The sequence below is a fragment of the Manacus vitellinus genome, unplaced genomic scaffold (assembly GCF_001715985.3).
Source record: "Manacus vitellinus isolate BGI_N305 unplaced genomic scaffold, ASM171598v3 scaffold_16_pilon, whole genome shotgun sequence".
Classification (NCBI taxonomy): domain Eukaryota; kingdom Metazoa; phylum Chordata; class Aves; order Passeriformes; family Pipridae; genus Manacus; species Manacus vitellinus.
This window is the reverse complement of record NW_021939189.1, coordinates 6,869,617-6,887,676: the sequence shown is the minus strand read 5'-3', so window position 1 is coordinate 6,887,676 and position 18,060 is coordinate 6,869,617. Positions and strand designations below refer to the sequence as shown.

General features: G+C 42.7%; 1 protein-coding gene across 7 annotated transcripts in view; it reads right to left on the bottom strand.

The window, feature by feature from the left end:
* Positions 1 to 18,060, bottom strand: part of AKAP13 (A-kinase anchoring protein 13) — a 186,842-nt gene that overhangs the window by 151,573 nt on the left and 17,209 nt on the right. For all 7 annotated transcript variants that reach the window (XM_018069671.2, XM_018069674.2, XM_018069675.2 and 4 more), the window contains exon 2: positions 5,937 to 6,033. The gene's annotated coding sequence lies outside the window, so the exon portion shown is untranslated. The remainder of the gene's footprint in view (positions 1 to 5,936; positions 6,034 to 18,060) is intronic.

Sequence of the window (18,060 nt, the reverse complement as noted above, 5' to 3'; positions counted from 1 at the left end):
CAAAAAGTCTGAAAACTGAAAGAAACAAATGACTTGAGGTTGATTTTATTACTTATATTTTCTTGTGTGGTGTTTTTCCTGGTTATCTTTCTGCAAAGTTCAGACCTGCAGTAAGTTACTCTCAATCTACTGGTATTGGCTGAGACACGGGTTTGCTCACACACTCTGTCCCACAAGTTTCATTCCACACTGAATGAAGACCAGAACTCACCATTCATAAAATGAATGAGCATCCTAATCGGTGTACTACTGCTATGTCCTTAAAATCCACGTGAGAGGAGACTGAAAAAAACCAGGACAGAACCTACAAATAGCTTTGGCAGGAGAAATAAACCCATAAACCAGTTGTTCAGCATTGTGCATGGAGAAATTTGTATAAATAGAGTAGCTACAATTGCAGTGACTAAAATAAACCCTAAGACAGAAGATAAATCCTTTCAGGCATCATACTACCAAATACAGAACGACTTTTTCTGTTGCTATAATAATGCATGATTTTGTATATCCAGTCAGAAATAGGAGGTTGCAGGGATTAGGAGAAGTAACCCATCCCAAATTTATTTTGTAGACACACAGGAAAGTGATATCACCAGCAAAAGTAATTGATCATGAAAAGGAGAAGAGGTGAAGATAAAAGAAACCTCACTTCAAACACGCAGCCACAAACAAGTCACCAGCATATCGCAGCATAGTGTTTATTATCACAGCTGAGCTTAGAAGTAAAAAACCCCCAGATATTTGTACTCAGTCATCTGAATTTATCTAACTCGCTGAACATTATGTTTTCTCACTGAATTGATTGCTTAGGAATAAAAATATATCCCTCACACAGCATTTCCACAGGTGATACTGCTTCCCAGCTGTGCCCTGTCTGCAAACAAAACCATATGATGACATTCAGTCTCAGATACACAGGAGTTTCTTTTGGCTGCCAGGGATGGAAAGGAGGTTCAAAGGTGTTTGTGTACCATCACTCTCCTCCAAAGGCTCAGAGGTAACCCAGTAAGCCATCCTCAAGAAAACCAGACATATAGAGATTCCTTTCACAAAAAGAAAACTTCACAATAATGTTTTCCCTCTAGGAAAAAAAAATAAAAAGAACATATTTAATTGCAAAATTAGCCTAAAATGTGTTTGGTTTTTTTGGGTTTTTTTTTTTTTCCCTTTCAACAGTGCTGAAAACCTCAGTACTGTGGCCTTCAGGTACAAAAGGCCATCCATCAGGAACCAAGGAGTTGCAAGTGCTGAACAACTTGCAGAGGGGCTGGGAGCCTCACTGCAGCACAACCTAACAGAGCGTCACTGGTTTAATTGACTGATGATTTAATAAAATGCTCTGCATATTGATTAACTCTCTTTGCTTAATGTAGCTCAGCTTCCTGGCAGCAGGAACTGGCACCACACATTTCCTGGGCTGGGAGCTGGGTTGCCCAGGGGCTGCACCCACCTCTGCTCCAACCAACCCCCCTGGCCACACTACTTCCCTTACCCAAATCTTTCCCGTTATCCTTCCCAAAATAATGAAGTTTAACAAAAAGTTAAGATACAGGCAAGCAGATAGTACACACATGCATTAAAAAAATATGCTTAAGCCTTATCCATGCTATAGCAAGTCTCTAACCCAGCTCTGCCAGCCCTGTCTTACGTAGTCAAATAACCTTAGTCTCAGCACTTCCTTCTTTTGCACTATTTCAATCTCATAACTGTCAAAAAAATATCTTTTAATGGATTACTTAATTCCTGCCCAAAGCCTGGAAAGAGATGAAGCAGTGTAGGGTTAATAAAAGTAGTGCTGTCCCCTATGCCTGGCAGAGGAAGGCAGAGATCCCTCTCAAAAGTGCACATCTGGTTTTCCTGCTCCCATCTCTCCAGCTATCAGAAGATACAAAATACAAACCTACACAACCCAAATCACAGCAGCTCTCTCTCTACAGTTCATGTGCCCAATTTCAAATAAAGTAAGATATTGTAAAAGTTGGAAAAACAGAGTAAAAGGATTATTAGCCAGCTCTAATTATACGAACTGATCTCATCCTCTTGTCATAAGCCTCTTTCCTGTTTCCGGAATCTATTTGTGCAACAGAAAGACCAGCCTTTTGTAAATGTCCATGGGTCATCAACACAGAGTGATTAATTTCCCACTTTACAATACACATATACTGTCAACCAATTCACTTGTAATCTGATATAACCCTGACCTCGCTTGTCAATTTTTTTCCTTTACCATATTACTAAAGGCAAACAATACTTAAGATACCTATTTGTAAAATCCAAACAACATTTCAAAAGGAGCTATCATGCTGCTCTAATAAAATAAAAATCACAGACCACATCTTCAGCTCAAGTAGCTACATCCTAATAAAGTTAAGACCTAACAGTCAGCTTGAATTAAAGAGCACCATGTACGCAAAAGCACACATATGTTTATACTCAAATTAAGTCCTCCAACAGGTTCTGGGGCAGCTGTTTCACGTATGCATGAGACTTTTATCTCAGGCTCAAATATTAACTTTCAGAAATCCTTAGCAGACATTCTAGCTGCCTCTTCAAATGAGCAAAATTCAGTTTATACCTTCCAATATACTTTGCCGTTTAAAAACACATTTTGGCAGTAAACTGTGGGGAAGCTCTCAGTGACAACCAGCTCAGGTTTGTAAGAGTGATCTTGACTTTGGGGGTTTAACCAGGAACTTCATGAAAACCCCCAGGTATCAGGCTGGGCAGCATCACACAAGTTACTAGTTACCTTTGAAAACAGAGATGCATAGCATGGGACCAGGTGAAGAATGGTAGGGAAGGAAGAAAGGCTTTGGAGAGTGTTTCACCCCAGGTATAAAAGGATAAACATGGACAGCTGTCATTAGCAACAAAATGCCTACAGCCTTACACATGTAGTGGGAGAGAGCAAAGCGGTCAACTATTGATTCCAACAAGGTCTTGACTATAGCATGTCTCCTAAAAACAACCTGATTATTCTCTGGCTCTCAAGGCTGTGCTGTTTTAGGAACTACACCGAGTAATGATGGCTTCAGTGAAAGAAATAATACCCCCAAACCCTAGAGCTGAGCAATAAGGCTGTGCTTCTCTCTGTGCTCCCCAAACCACAGCACTTGTACTGCATTCCCAAAACCACAGGCTTGGAGTACAAAAGAATCCATGACACCCAAAGCATCATGCATGCTTTTATGATGACAAATATTATTAAATATCTCCTAGCATTTACAAACCAGGTAGTTACCCAATAAGTGCATGCACCAACCTTAACTCTCCACAGCAGAGAGTTCTAGCCACAGAGTTGGAAAAACTGGCATCAAGACCAAGATCCAAGAGATGTTTCCACTCATGTTTTGACCAAAGCAGCTTCAAGTGCCCAACATTTTAATGTATTCTTCCTTTCTAAAGAATAAATCAGATTCACTTTTCCCTTTAGGCTCCCTTTTGCAAATGCTCCCACTGGGGCTCCAGGCATCACAGACTTACTCAGGAAAAGCCTGGTTGGCACTTTTTTTCCAGAAGAGGAAAACTTCACTAGAAACTTTGGGTTTCCTACAGGAGTACCTGTGCTAGCCTCACTCCCTGTGGCACAGCACAACCACATCTGCCACTGCAAAATTACAAATTGTTGCTTCATAATTGTCCTCTTCTTTCAACTCAAAAACTATGGGAATATGTTCTTCTCTGAACGGATACTTTAGGTAGTGACAGAATATGTTCATTTTGCTGCACATCCTTTCTGAAGCACAACAGCCTCAAAAACGCACATCATTCACCTAATGAGTGCAATGATGGAGTTATTTGGTGTGGCATTCCCAGAGAGGAAAAATGAGAGTTGTAACTCTTCCCAGGACACTGTATTACACAGTGCATCCAGGGAATGCCCTACAGAAAGTAAAACCCCAAGCAACAAAATGCATTACTTCCCCAGATCAGAAAAGGGAAAACACTCGTTCAAATCCAATTTTTAAATAAATTAAAGCATCAAATAATAAAAATCTAAATAACCACAGTTTGTACCCAGTTCCACTACCCCACCTTTTGCGTTTGAACCTTTCTACAGCTCACTCATACTCAAAAAACAAACTTAGCAGACACCTCGCTTCACAACTGAAATCATTTCTTTCCGTTGCCTTACAGAGTGGCCTTTCACACTGGTCCCCCAGGAATGGAATGGGTTAAGTGCCCACAGGACCCAGCCTTTCCATTAAGTCATTTATTACCCCAGCTCGGGGACAAGGAGCTCTGCAGAAGGGAGAGCCCACGCTGTGCAGCTGTTCGCCAGCCAGGCACCTCTCCACAATTATAACACAGGATTAAGCTCAGGGAGTGGAAATCCGTCCCTTATTGCTGATGGCTTTTTTTCTTTTTTTTTTCAAGTTATGCAGCTATTTTAAATGTTACAGAGCTCATTAACATGAAGTTCATTAAGCAGTAACCACTTTATGAATGAAATGAAAAGATTATCATTATAGGCCCAATTATGGAAATACTAGACCAGCAGGCAGGAAAAGGAAAGGGTATGAGAATGCTGCTCCTGAACTCCAGTTTAGCCTTTTTGTTTTCCCAGATTCTTCACAGGAGGCACACCCAAAAAACAGAGGTGATGCAGAGGCTGGTTCCCAGGCAGGACTTCAGGTGAGAAGCTCTTGCTGCCTGTGCTGGGCCTCCCCAGAGATTTTGCTGCTACTGCCATGCAAAAATCATCCCCTTGATCACCTCCAGGAAGGGTCTGGCATCTTTCTCAGCATCAAGCACTGCTTGCTGCAAGTTCACCACGCTTCCAAAATCAGCAGAAAGTTAAGAAACACTGTGACAAATAAAGCCACAAATTGCTTCTCTGCATTCCTTCTTTAAACACGATGAACTTGGTGACCAGCTCTAAGCAAGACATTTATTCCTGATAAAGCAGGTTTCATTCATAATTTCGCCAAAGACTTCATTTCTTTCCCAAGGTCTGAAAATAGGTGTAATTCCCCTGCTCAACCCCACTGAATAAAGTAAAGCCAAACAATTACAATAAATACTTGTCTCTACAGTAACAGCATTTTATGATTAATCCACCCAGCTGTTGCCACAGCTCAGTAATGCCAAACGACTGGGACTTGGTATTATTAAAGTGCTGGTCTTCCAGGCAAGACCATGGAAAATGTGAGGCACTGCAGAAGGTAAACAGGTTAGGGACAGTGGGAGAAGAAGAGGCAGCTTCCCGTGGTTGTCCTCTCTTCTTCCCTTGACAGAGCTCAAACATGACAAGCACCCATTTCCAGGCAAGACTCTAAGAGTTTCTTTGCTTCAAGCTAATACTTCTTGCAAATTCAAGTCATTTTGGAGAGAATGGGTGTAACTCCATGAGTCAAAACAGCTACTCAGTATTGCAATAACCATATACTTGTTTTTAGGTCAGATCCATCCCCTGGTCTGGTTCACCACATGAAAAAGCTGCTGTTAACTGAAAAACAAACGCAGAAGCCTCAACAACATGACTGCTCCAGGACAGACAGAGGGACAGCCGTTGCGCCGACCGGGAGGCACATCCCACCAGCAGCTGGCAGGACCTCAGCTCTGATCCTGACTGCCTCCCATGGAAATCCTTGGGCTGTAACCATGTGCCTGCTGAGGGACATGAAAGCTGTATCTTAAAATATTAGGGAAAAACAGCTGATGCTGTTAAGTGCTATTTTACACTATGGCATATGATTGATACAAGAGGCAAGACCACACATCTCTTTTCTGTTTCCACCACAAATAAACTGTATTTCACGGCAAAGTAACTTTCTGAATTTGCTTATAACATGTGCTTTGATATCAACATGCTCCCCTGTTGTCAAGGGTAAGCCTGACAAATGGTTTGGCAATGGGTAAACCTGTTCTCCCAAACCCCTCACCTCAACAACCCTCATTTCTGCCTGAAAGAGCTGCCAAAAAACATTTAACCTTACTTTAACTGCATGAAGCAGTACAGGTGGCTCCAAGACGTCCTTCAGGTCGTTGCCACACCAAGCGGGCAGGAGCAGGGCAGGTCACAACACTCAGCTCCTGGAAGAGAGGGAAGAAGGAGTCATCAAGTGCAAGGGTCATCATGGCTGCTGGGGTTCCAACACACAAACTGGCATCACAACACCTTCACCAAGGGGGATGGAAACCATCCTCTACCTTGCAGGCTGTACAGGAGGCACCTGTTGCCTCCCATGGCAGTCCCATGTGGTTCCACGAGCACACACGGGGCAATGACCACACTGTACAGGGCTATCTATATGGGCATCTGGCACCACCTAAGAATAACTGTGCTGCTGACTTGTATTTGCTGCTGTCTTGCTATCTGGTTTATCCCCAAAGCTGTTGATCTGCTGTCCACCACTGCATCACAAACCACTAAGCTGGCCTTAAGTCCTTTGTATCCATCAACACAGCCCCTCCCAGACTTCATCAAACTCTTTGTGAACTCCTTTATGGCAAGGTATTTTAAAAGGAACAACAGCACCATAAGTAGATGATGGCAGATGATAGCCAGCAGATGAAGCCAGCAAATCTCTGCCAAACCCTTCTGGGCTGCCTGCACTTTTCCACAGGCTGATTTCCTTCTCTGGGGAAAAGCCTACTCAGTAGATTCATCCATAGGGATAAACCCGGCCTACAAAGCACACCTGGAAAGAGCAGTTATAGTGGATTAAATGTCAAAAGGAGAAAAAGCCCAGGTTGGGCTTTAGTTTATTAAATGCTGTGTGGGAGATTTTATTAGCCAAATCAAAGTCATCAGGGTACCTCAGGCCATCATTTGGTTACCACAACAGGAAAGGTTGTGGCTACACACACATCACCAAACGCAAGCGCGACACACCAACTGCCTCCTCCTGTTCTACCAGATAGAGACTCTGCCCCTGTGCTCTGCCAGTTGGGAAAGCATCCATAATCTGGGAATCTCACAGCCTGAGCCAGCCTGCCGACCTCAAAGTGCAAGTACAAGCACAGAAGTAACAATGGCAAAATGAGTTACCAGCTGGGAAATCAATTGTACTGTGTGAATTAGCCGGGAACAGACTGCACTGGAAGGTAATGCACTGCACAGCAAATCTCACTTCTTCGTCTGCACAAGAACAGCATCACCTCAACACCTCAATGTTGGTTTTACATAATGTTTTCTTAAGATTAATGGCTAAAAGTCTCTTTTATGCATTCTGCTGAGAAATGGGGAAAGTAAGGCACTACAGGGTACTGTGTTTTACTGCAAGTATATATATTTAGACACAGACCAAACAGGAAAAAAGAAAATTCATACTCTTGTCCCTCTTAAAGTATCAGCATTGTGCACGAATTCCTTCACTGCGATGTCACACATTTCTGAATTACATTCTTATGCCAAACTACTGGAGCTGAAAGAGGAATTACCTGAACTCTTAAACCCCAGTTAAGAGCACACAAACACTCTTTGGATTCATTAACCAGTAAAAACCACCCTTGCAGCCACAAACAAACAGACTGGAACTTCCCTCTGGCATTTCTGTAGTGTTACTCTCGGGACCACATTTTAGAAGATGGTTACCATTTGATAAAGCAATGATTAACTCTGTTAAGTAAGCAACATTAACCCAAGGCTCCTACTTGCCATCCTGTGTTGATCTCCAAATAACAGCTCTCTCAAAAGGCACATACAACAACAGTACAATGGTTTCATTTGTTTGTGAAACACTGATAACTTGGGTTTTAATACTGTATTTGTATATTTTGGCAGGGTTTGCTGCTACTCTTTTGAACCAACAAGGAATATGGGTATGGCTAACACTGCTAAAGTAGATACTGAGCCTGCTGTGAATCACTGCATGTTTTTCCTCATATCCACCAAGGAATGAGGGTGTGTGTATGGAGTCATATGCAGTGCTTACTTGGATGTTCAGGACTTGGAAAGTTTTAGCAAGTGAAGAAAATCAACTGGTCTACCAATGAAAAACTGTAACATAGATCACAAAATTCTTCCTCACGGTTTTTTGTTTGTCTGGTTTTATTCTGTGGGAATTTTTAGATTGCTACAAGAAGAAGCAAATAAAATTAAAAAGTCTTATATATATATTTTAGTTCCACATGTAAAGAGCCTGCACGATCAGTAAGGCTCTCCACATCAGAGAATCAATTCCCCAAAGAACTGATTTCTACTTCCCATGAAACTGTTATGGGACAACCCCTGCACGCCTAAACACACCCATTTCAGAAGGATTTCCCCATGGGGATTTCTTCTCCTCCTCTTCCTGTACTGGGAAAGTCATCACCAAGTGTAGATGAACACTGACATAGCCCCTGTTTTCTGAGTCTTAAAATTACAGGAAGATGATGACATACAGTAGCTTTATAAAAAGCAATTTAGTTTCTACAATGCTCTGCCAGCATTCCCAACAACCTGTAACTGGATAATTTCTGCCTAAAAGGGGTGATAGTAATGACAATACCCAGTGCTCACTAAAGTAAATGAGAATGTAAAGGAAGGTCTTATTGACACTTGCCTTTATATAATGTATTTTGCTTGGGTTTAATAAAAATAGGGGAAAACGCCATCTCATTGCTAGGACAGGATAATTTGATAGTGGACTGTTCATGGTCTTGCTTCCTCCATACTGAGACAGCTAAAGAAGAAATTTACCAGGCCACTGATGAATTACTGAAACATCTTTTGAAGAGAGAGGAAAATAAAATTTAAGGACAGTGTTACAGCTATTTACAATTTTAAGAAGACAAAGTAACTGGCCCTGTGGATTATATATGTAATTCCTTCTTTTCCCAAAAAAGAGCCCAATCTGCACCTGATGTGTCCTTTAGAGGCAGAGGAGCCAAGTACCAAAAGGTACGCTCCCTACATTTCCAAATTAAATGAATAGCAGTTAATAACACAGCCAAAAAAGGAGTTATCCTGTGCTGAAAATCTATTTGGGAGCAATCAGTCAGGGCTCTCAAACACACAAGCTTGGTAGAGCCCCAACACATGGACCTCAGGGCTTCCAGTTGCTTTGATGGTTCCTCCCAAGCAAACACCCACCCTTGCCAAACACTGCCCAGTGCCCAGCACAGAGGAAAATACTCCTCAAACTTGCTCTTTTTTCCCTAAACACAAACCCATTTTATTTTTCAGAGAAGTGATATATATTTTGTTGCTCTGCCAGCTGACGGCTTTGACACATCAAACGGGTTATTTCACCATCTGGTTGTAATTGCCATCACAAAGCTTTCAACAAATTCAAGGAAGAGCACCAAAAGGAGGGCACTAGGAGATGGTCCAAGAGATGAACTGCCGATTACTGGGGATTATTTGATACAGTTGGAACCTTTTCATAGACAAGACGCCCAAACACAGCCAATCCCACAGCTACAGCACCCAAACAAGCCTCTGGAGTACTTTTGAGTTCTGGCTGTTGCCCACTATAAAACCTCCTCACAATTTCATATCAAGAGCTGTCAATGAAAACACTGCTTGTCCTCCTCATCTCCCAAACTGCTGGGTGTACAATTGCATGCTGCTGTAATCTTTTGTGTTGAATACACAGCCTATATTTGCGTATCACAATATTCTCGTTATAGGACATCCTTTTCCTGCTTCTATTGACGCCCAAGAGAGACTGCCTCACAAGACATTTTAAGAAGTTTGTCCCATGGTCTGAACTATGTTTCCTAATTCCTTAGGGAAGGGAGTCTGGAGACACTCTGCTTGGACACGGTGACACGCTTCTCAGACAACCAGAGGATCAAGCCCTGCCAGCGTGGGTTTAAGAAAGGCAGGTCTTGCTTGACTAGCCCAAGGAACTGGTGGAGTCACCACCTCCGGAGAGATTTAAAAGATGTGTAGATGTGGTACTTAGGGACATGGTTTAGTGGTGGTCTTGACAGAGCTGGGTTGATGGCTGGACTTGATGATCTTAGAGGTCTTTTCCAAGCTAAATATGATTCTATATAAACAGAAGAATAAAGTATTATTTGCCTAAAATCTGCTTTTCTTTGGACAAGTGTAAGTGCAACATGGATCCACTAGCCACTGCATCACACAGTTATCACATTTGTACCAGCAGATTGCAGCTCCTCACATTTTGACACACACACAAGGTTCCTCTGAAAGTAAATGATGGGTTTTGTTTAAAGAGCAGCATCTGACTTGGCACACTGGATGAAGAAAAACCAAGAATTTTAAAACAATAGAAAGTAAAACATATCCATATTTCACATCTCTGTACACATTGCAGAGCAAGCAATAATATTAAGATGTTAACTGGAGTCCCATTAATCCTGATTACCAAGAGACGGGAGACAAAAATTCTTCCATACACACTAAGTTAACTTTTGAAACCTAAACTCTTTTGACAGCGTCGCCTTGAACTTGTAAACAGAAATATTCCCAATTGGATGAAAAGGGAAGCAAGGATGCACCCATCCAAGACCACTTCCCTGCTGCTTCTAGCCCTGGACAGAAACAGATTTTTCTCTCTAGAACTTGGAGATCTGCACAAAACTGAAAGAAGTTTGGGGTTTGCTTTTTATTTCCAGCAGCAATTGCAAAGCAATGAAACAAAGAGGTCAGGGATGCTTTATGGCTCTCTGTCTTCCCTCTTGACAGCAACCTGTGCTCCATAAACTCTTCCTGTGCAATAACACACAGAAACCTGTTACCCCAGAAGATTAGGTGCCACGGGGACTCTGCAAGCAGTGAAAAACCCCTGACCTCTGAGAGCATGGTCCTGCACAAGTGCTCTTCAAAGGTATACGAGGTTTTGGCCTTCAAAATTGAAGGGAAAAAAATTGAAATAATAACAATATTTTTATTAGCCATTACAGGTTTTTACTAATAATAAAAGCAGGACTTGGTCCAGAAATTTGATCTTCCTTAAACTGAGGCCTGTCACCGCATTCATCCTAAATAGCAACTGCTTCTTTTCAGACAGTCTTGTAAAACCACATCAGGATTGAGATAAGGTCTTCAAACTGTTTCCACAAGACCATCATGGCTAACTATGGGAGATATTAAAACTGAAGTCATGGAGGGTTTAAAATCTGCACAACAGACTAACACTTCATTGATCCACCAGAGCAAGACCACCATCCCCCTTGTTACCAGGGTCCAATATCAGAGCAACTAGCTAAAAAATAAAGCAAACAGCAGCAACCTGCAGTAACATCTCAAGTCCACACATACTTCTAAAACACTCTTTTCTAAAAAGCTCTTTTAAATCTGCAACAGTTTCTTTTCCTCCCTCTCTTTTCTACAATGATATTCAGGTGACCATCTCAATGAGTTGTGCTCTCATACTAGAACAGGGCAAAGCCCAAAACAAATGCCCTTCAGAAAACCAGGAAACAGAGGAAGCATGAACAGTGAGGGCAAGGACTACTTCAGCATGGCCATCATCAAGAGCTACCAACACACTGCCTCAAGGCAGGGGAAAATGCCACTTAACCATGGCCCCACTTGAAAGAGCAGGTCTATTTTCTTTGAAATATTGGGTGCAGCTCATGACAGGACAGGCTAGACATTTCCTGGGAAGGTGACATGTCACTCCCAGAACAGGATATGGACCCTGAGAAAAGGCAGAGTGTTTGGAAACAAGAAAATTTCAGTTTGAAGTGAACTTGGAGGGTTGTCTGGTCCATCACCCTGCTCAAAGCTAGGCCATGACATGAAGGTTATGACATTATCCCCACACTTTCATTGTTTAAAATTGTCCCAGTCAACGTGACCTCTTTCTCAATTCCCCTATGTAAAATTGAGCTAAATAGGGTCATCGAGTTCTATTGCCACAGGAAGGAAAACAAAATGACCGTCAGCTGCAAAGCATTCTGACTCCAGCCAAGAGGCCTGCATAATTCACCTGTTTAATGAGACTTTCCCCATGGATTTCATTCTTCATCTCCACACAGTTTAAAAAAATAATCAACAAAATGAAGAACTTTTACCGCACTGAGAAAGTTTGTGACAAGGAAGAGAACATGTACACGTTGAAACCAAATACCAGCATATAACATGCACTGACACATTAAGACAAGGCTTTCTCCTCCATATTAAGGAGGTATCTTGGTATAAAACACCAAGTGCAAATCTATATTCTTGTCTCCCACTGCAGCTCCAGCCACGAACAAGGTCCCTCTGTGCCAAGGGCCATGGAGGCACACAGCAGGAATTCCTTCGCCACGACATTTACAGGTTAAACAGATAAATGCTAGGAGGGGACACAAAGGGCCAGAAAATAAAACAACTCGCCCAAGGCTTTGCAGATGGCTGCCAGCACAGTCTGTAATCTGGCCAATATCACCTCTCCACCCACACAGCAGCAACATCCCCGCTTTCTTCAAAAGCCGGCTTGTCTCCATCACCGCCGCGCAGCTGCCCGGCTCTGCCAAACACCAGCCACGCAACCATGGTATTAAGTCACTTTAATGCTCGAATCAACATGTCACTGGAGCTGCCCTGTGCTTAATTATATAAATTAGGAGATCTGTATAATGGTGCTAAACCAGTAATGAAAGAGAAGGTTTAATGATGCAACAAAAACCTGCAACCCAGCACTCAGGTTACGGGTGGGTTACACAACAGCTCAGACAATTCAGCGTTTAGGCAGCAAGCTGCAGACTTGCATAGTGCAGATCACGTTTTCCCAAAGCCATCACCTGACTCCAAACATGTGAGATCTACTCCAACACACCCTACCTACCGTATCCTTTGCCCAGAAGCTCAAGGATTCCACAGTAGAGAAGAGATGCTCAAATCAAAGTTGTCCCTTTCCCAAATTCATATTCAAACTCAACAGATACATCTGAAGCCTGTCCCAGTAACCACCTGTACCTCACAAGCAATGTTTGCTCCTCCCAGCAATAACACCCCATTGCACAGAGATGACATAACTCCAGTGAAACCTGTTCAGTTGACAACTGGGGTGACTTTTGCATTGTGCCATGTGATTTGACTCCCAGCTGCAGCCTCGATTAAGAAAGCGTTATCAGCACACAGTTAACACAGAGATCATCCATCAACTGACATAAAATAAGGCAATTTAGGTATTTGATGAGAACTCAGCATGAACCATTCATATGAAAGAGAATGCTTCTCCCCAAGATTTCTGACTGGGATTTATTACTGAATAAGCTAAAATAGTTTCAGATAGTATTGATTTCTATTCATAGCATTGATACAGCTTAAAGGTGAAATCATTTGGTTTGAAATATTCTTTTAGACTCTATTGACCTTTTATGTCAATAAACACAATACCAAATTGCATCTTAGCAGGTAATTTTACCTTCTTTTTGTGAAGTTCCCAGATGAAAAGCACTATAGCAGCAGCAGGGCTGAGAAGTATTATTTGGATTTCAAAAAGCAGCAAGCATCATGGTCAATCCACATGATCAATATTGAAGGGCTCAAAAGAAAATTGATAGGACCCAAACTGCAGTGGTAAGCGTGACAGTATCAGTTGGGAAGCTGCTTACTAATATTTGCAAGTTCTTGTTCAAACAAAAGCCTTCAGAACAGATTATGTGCCTTATCTAGAAGCCCTCTAAAATGTCACTAGTATGTCACTGATCTTAATAGAAAAAATGCCATACTCTTATTCCTCTCTCACCCTTAAAATAAACTGTCAGTTCTATTACAATCCACAATGGAAACTCTTCGCCTCCACAGATTACCATCCCTGCACGTTTTTGCCAAGGCAGAAGGCAGCACAGGGCTGTTACAAGCCATTTGTAGGTGCAGATGTACAGTTACTACATCAAAGCAAATGGCTGGAAACAAGCAGTGTGCAACCAAAGAGTATCTTCTACCCCGCACACCCTTCAGCAGGTGGCCAGATTTGCTTTCATACAGCTCAACTTCTCTTTTCCCTCCCTCTAAGGAAAAAGATTGTTTTCATTCATCTTTTTTTTTCCCCTCTACAGACACAGACACCTGCAACAAAATCATCTTTAAAGAGGTCATAGCAAGGCAGTGTATTATGAGTAGAAAAGCAAGGGATATTATCAAATAGCATTAGCAGATGGCACAGATTCTTCCCAGTATCCAAAGAGCCCGAGGCTTCTGTAACTCCAAGTGCATGCCAGGGGAGGAGGCAAGCTTTTGCCACCAGCAAAGATTCCCAAAACAGGTCAGCAAAGGTTCATATAATCTCCATCTCGAAGTCTGACTTCAAATATAGCCTGAATTCAACTGAGCCTGCTACTGCTCTGCATTCATGCAGCAAAGTGAAATCCTGGCTGTGCCTGCATCCTCCCATGTGTTTCACACACAGGCTGGAGGTGGCCAGAGTAAGACCTATTCATTATCTTCTCTGCAAAGTGCACTCCTCCCCTTTTTATCCTTAATCAAGAGTTACAACCAGTCACCAAACTAGCACTGCAATGACTTCAATACCAGCTGCTAGGCATCCTGAAAAAAAACAAAAACAAATTACATTAGGGCTACCATCACTTACCAAATCCTATTACAGGTACACCAGACTATTGGGCAACTCTGCTGACACACCTTCTAGTACTTTTCTTCGTGGACTTACTGCAGCTCTCCATCAGCTATCCCCCAAAGCAAAAGATCTTTAGTAAAAGAAATTACAATAGTTTTCACACAGCAAAACACCCTCCCCCTCCTCACCTATCCCAAGCAGGTACAACAAAGGAGCTCTTTGCTCAGAGAAGGAAAAATAAGAAGTTAAAGCCAACTAATTGCCAGGGTACACCCTTCTCCCAGTGCACCTGTAAATGACCACTTGTGCAACAACACCTGAGCGTCAACAGGAGCTGTGGGCACTACCCAAGCACGCACATGGCAATAAAGCAGAGGCACTACCTGCATTTCCACGTGCATGTAGGGTTTTCATATGCCTATCTACCTATCTACAGCTATGCAAGTGGTGATTCACCTCTTGCAAACCCAGCCCCAAACCGTTTGGATCTCCCCCTTCCCATATTCCTGCAATTGTGGCTAATCTTCCTGTCAGATATTCCCTGTCTTCTTCAGGACTTGACTATCATCCTGCACAGCACCAAATAGGATTATCTGCTAACAAAACAAAAATAAAACTTGAAAACAAAGTCATTAAACCCCCAAATAATATTTGCAAGGTCTTCCTGAGGTGGGAGGGTGTCTTCAATTGCATACAGTCTTTTCGACACAGCATGCATAGCCTTATCAATACTTTTTAGCACCAGGAAAGTTTTTGCTCCTTCTTTTGCTTCAGCTGATTACAACCTGCTTGTGGTAACACATTTGGTTACCATCTGACCAGGGACTTCTCTTTAATATGAGAGTGGGAGAAGGGACAAAGGAGTACCCAGAGATAGATGACAGTCACAGGGAGCACCACTCCAGTGCTAAAGTCTACCTGGCCAACAGCCTGTACCATAGACAGTCCAGCCCCAGCTGTCATCCCTGGGACTATTGCACACACAGGAGCTTTTCCATGAGCACAGGGTGCCTGGAGCAGCAGCACAATGCCAGGAGGATGAGGCTCTCAGAAAGCATTGCCTCAGTGCATGGAGTGTATCTTGCAGAGGGCACCAGAGGAGCTTTTCCCAGCCACACACGGATACTCATTTGCCTGCCCCTACAAGGAAGCTTTAATGCCACAGATTTATAATCTACCTGCCATTCCAAGAGCATGAATAAATCCTCTACTGGACAACACAGAGCAGCAAAAGTACTGCTCCATAAACTATCATTTCTTGAGACAGAGACCTGTCCCCAGGTGTGCCCAGACTGACTGGTCCTCAGTCAGTGTCTAAACCACCGATTCAGTTGCCTGGTTTTAGGGCAACAGTTTTCTCAGCACTTTGTTATTTTCTTCTGAAGAAGAACATTTTACGGCAGGGGTCATACCTGAGTATTAATATTGTTCTTACCGTGGGTCAAATGGTTTTATTCTCTATGCTTTTCATTAGTTGATGACCAAGTTATCTTTTTCGAGATAACGATTTTACTTTTGTTTCTTCTTTTCCCCTCCAGGTGCCCTGCCCTTAACAGCAGCAGACTTAAACCTAGATGTTATTCCACAGATAACATCTATTGCTAAACAACGTTTTTTCTGATCTATACTTACAAAGTGTTCCAACATACACTCAATTAAAATGCTCAGCATGACATCTAAGGGCACGTGCCCTTTTTCCATAGCATGTTTAGGACTAGAAAGGCAGAATTAGGCCATGGAGAACAGTGACATGCTGATGTCAATTTAACTTTTGTGTGTTCTATGCACAAATAAGAAGAAATAATATGGTTTACATAAATGAATAAGTGCTGGCGTGTTTTCTGGCAATAGAAAGTAAAGACACCAGCATTTAATGCCTGCCCAGAAATCTAAACAAAGAATGGGTTTAGATGAAGAAAAGTATTCTGAGAAAATCACCACACATTCCCTGATCCATTCAGCCTTCTCCCTAGCAGTTTTAAATACTCATTCTCACCCCCAGCAAAACAAAAATACAAGGGGTGCAAGCCTACAGCACAAGCATTTAGCACTAGAGGTTGCTAGAGATCACAGACTATCCATCAGATCCCACAAAGTAGTTGCTGCCACAGGTGAAAAAATGCTCCTTCACTGAGAGCCACAGCCACATGGAAAATCTCTTAAACAGCCCTGCAAAAGGTGAACAGATCTCGCAGATCTTGGATCATCCAGGGAAGGCCTGACACTGATCAGTGCCAGAAAAAGATACAGCTAAGCTTTAGAGGTGCTCTTCTGCAGGCAGCTGCCGAGTCAGGGATTTTATTTCTGGTGAGGTTTCAACAACTGCTTTATGCCAACCTCAAACAATTGCAACCAAGAGGTCTTGTTCACCCCTGAGTCACCATCAGCCACACATCTGCTGCTCGCCAGACCAACGGTGAGCTAGGCTGACACTCATGTTTCTTCTGCCACGTTAGTTTTCTGCTGGTGCAGGTTTCCTGACATGGGAGAAAGGGCTGGAATGCTGGAACAGCCCAAGGAAAGCCCTGCACCTGCCCTTCAGGCATCCCTGTGTGCTCGGAAGGGAGCTGGCTGAAGGACCTGGGGCTTTCCCCAGGGACCTACGGGAAGGGTTCTTCACTGACATCTAAGTTCTTCAGGGTGAGGCTCTTTATTGACATCTAAATTCTTAGTGGTGACGCAAGAGGAAGAGATCACCTGAGAACTTCAGGTGGACAACCAGCAGAAGCCAATTAACTCCCAGGCAACAGAGATCTTCCCATGCAAACCTCCAGAGAAGCCACGGGCTAGAGGTATGCATGTGACTAAGGAGGAATGGGAAAGGTGGGGTCAGTCACTGAAACAGAGAAAACTAAGTTTTTCCAGCGTTTCTACAGCAGATAAACATCTACCTACTGAATTTTACTTATTTTAGGGTGGGAGGTTGTTTCTCTTCTTTTTGAGATGACCTTATGGTCAGAAGAAAGCCTGAGGATGATTCAAGTCCCACTGCTTCTGTTGCAGGTTGAAAAATTTCACCTTCGCTTCTCCCTGAAGCCCACAACTTCAGGATTAGGCCCTTTTCTAAATGCTTACAGGAGCAATTCAAAGTTGGAAACCAAGCCCAATAACCCCAAGGGATTTGCCTTCAGTAACTTTTCCACAGCTTGAACTACAGCTGTTTTCCTTTACAAATTCCACCTCTCAACTGCCAGAGCACCAGGAGAGGAAAGGAGTGAAGTGCTATGGTTGGAAACAAAAGCTCAACACAGAGATGCAGCAAAAGATCAAATCTAATTTTCCTGCCAGCACGACTCTGATCACTAACACACTGATTTAGCTCCTGCTATGCAAGAACGCTTGAAGTTGGACTTACTTTTTCATCCTCAGGGGTACAGAACAAAATTATGAGCCAACCAGGACTAAAAGGTTTCTCTGCACACCTGGAACCAGCAACTGATTTCACTCACCTATTTTAAAAAAAACCCAAAACTTAAAGTCTCCACTGGAAGTAAAAACCAGGTTCTTTATTCAAATCTTGCATGCCCCACCTGACCACAGTTTGAAGCTTCTCTGCCAGCCCCAACCATTCCTTAAGCAACCGAGGAAATGAAATACAAAACATTAAACAATGTGGAGGGTCAGACTTAAACCAACAAAGACAAGGAAA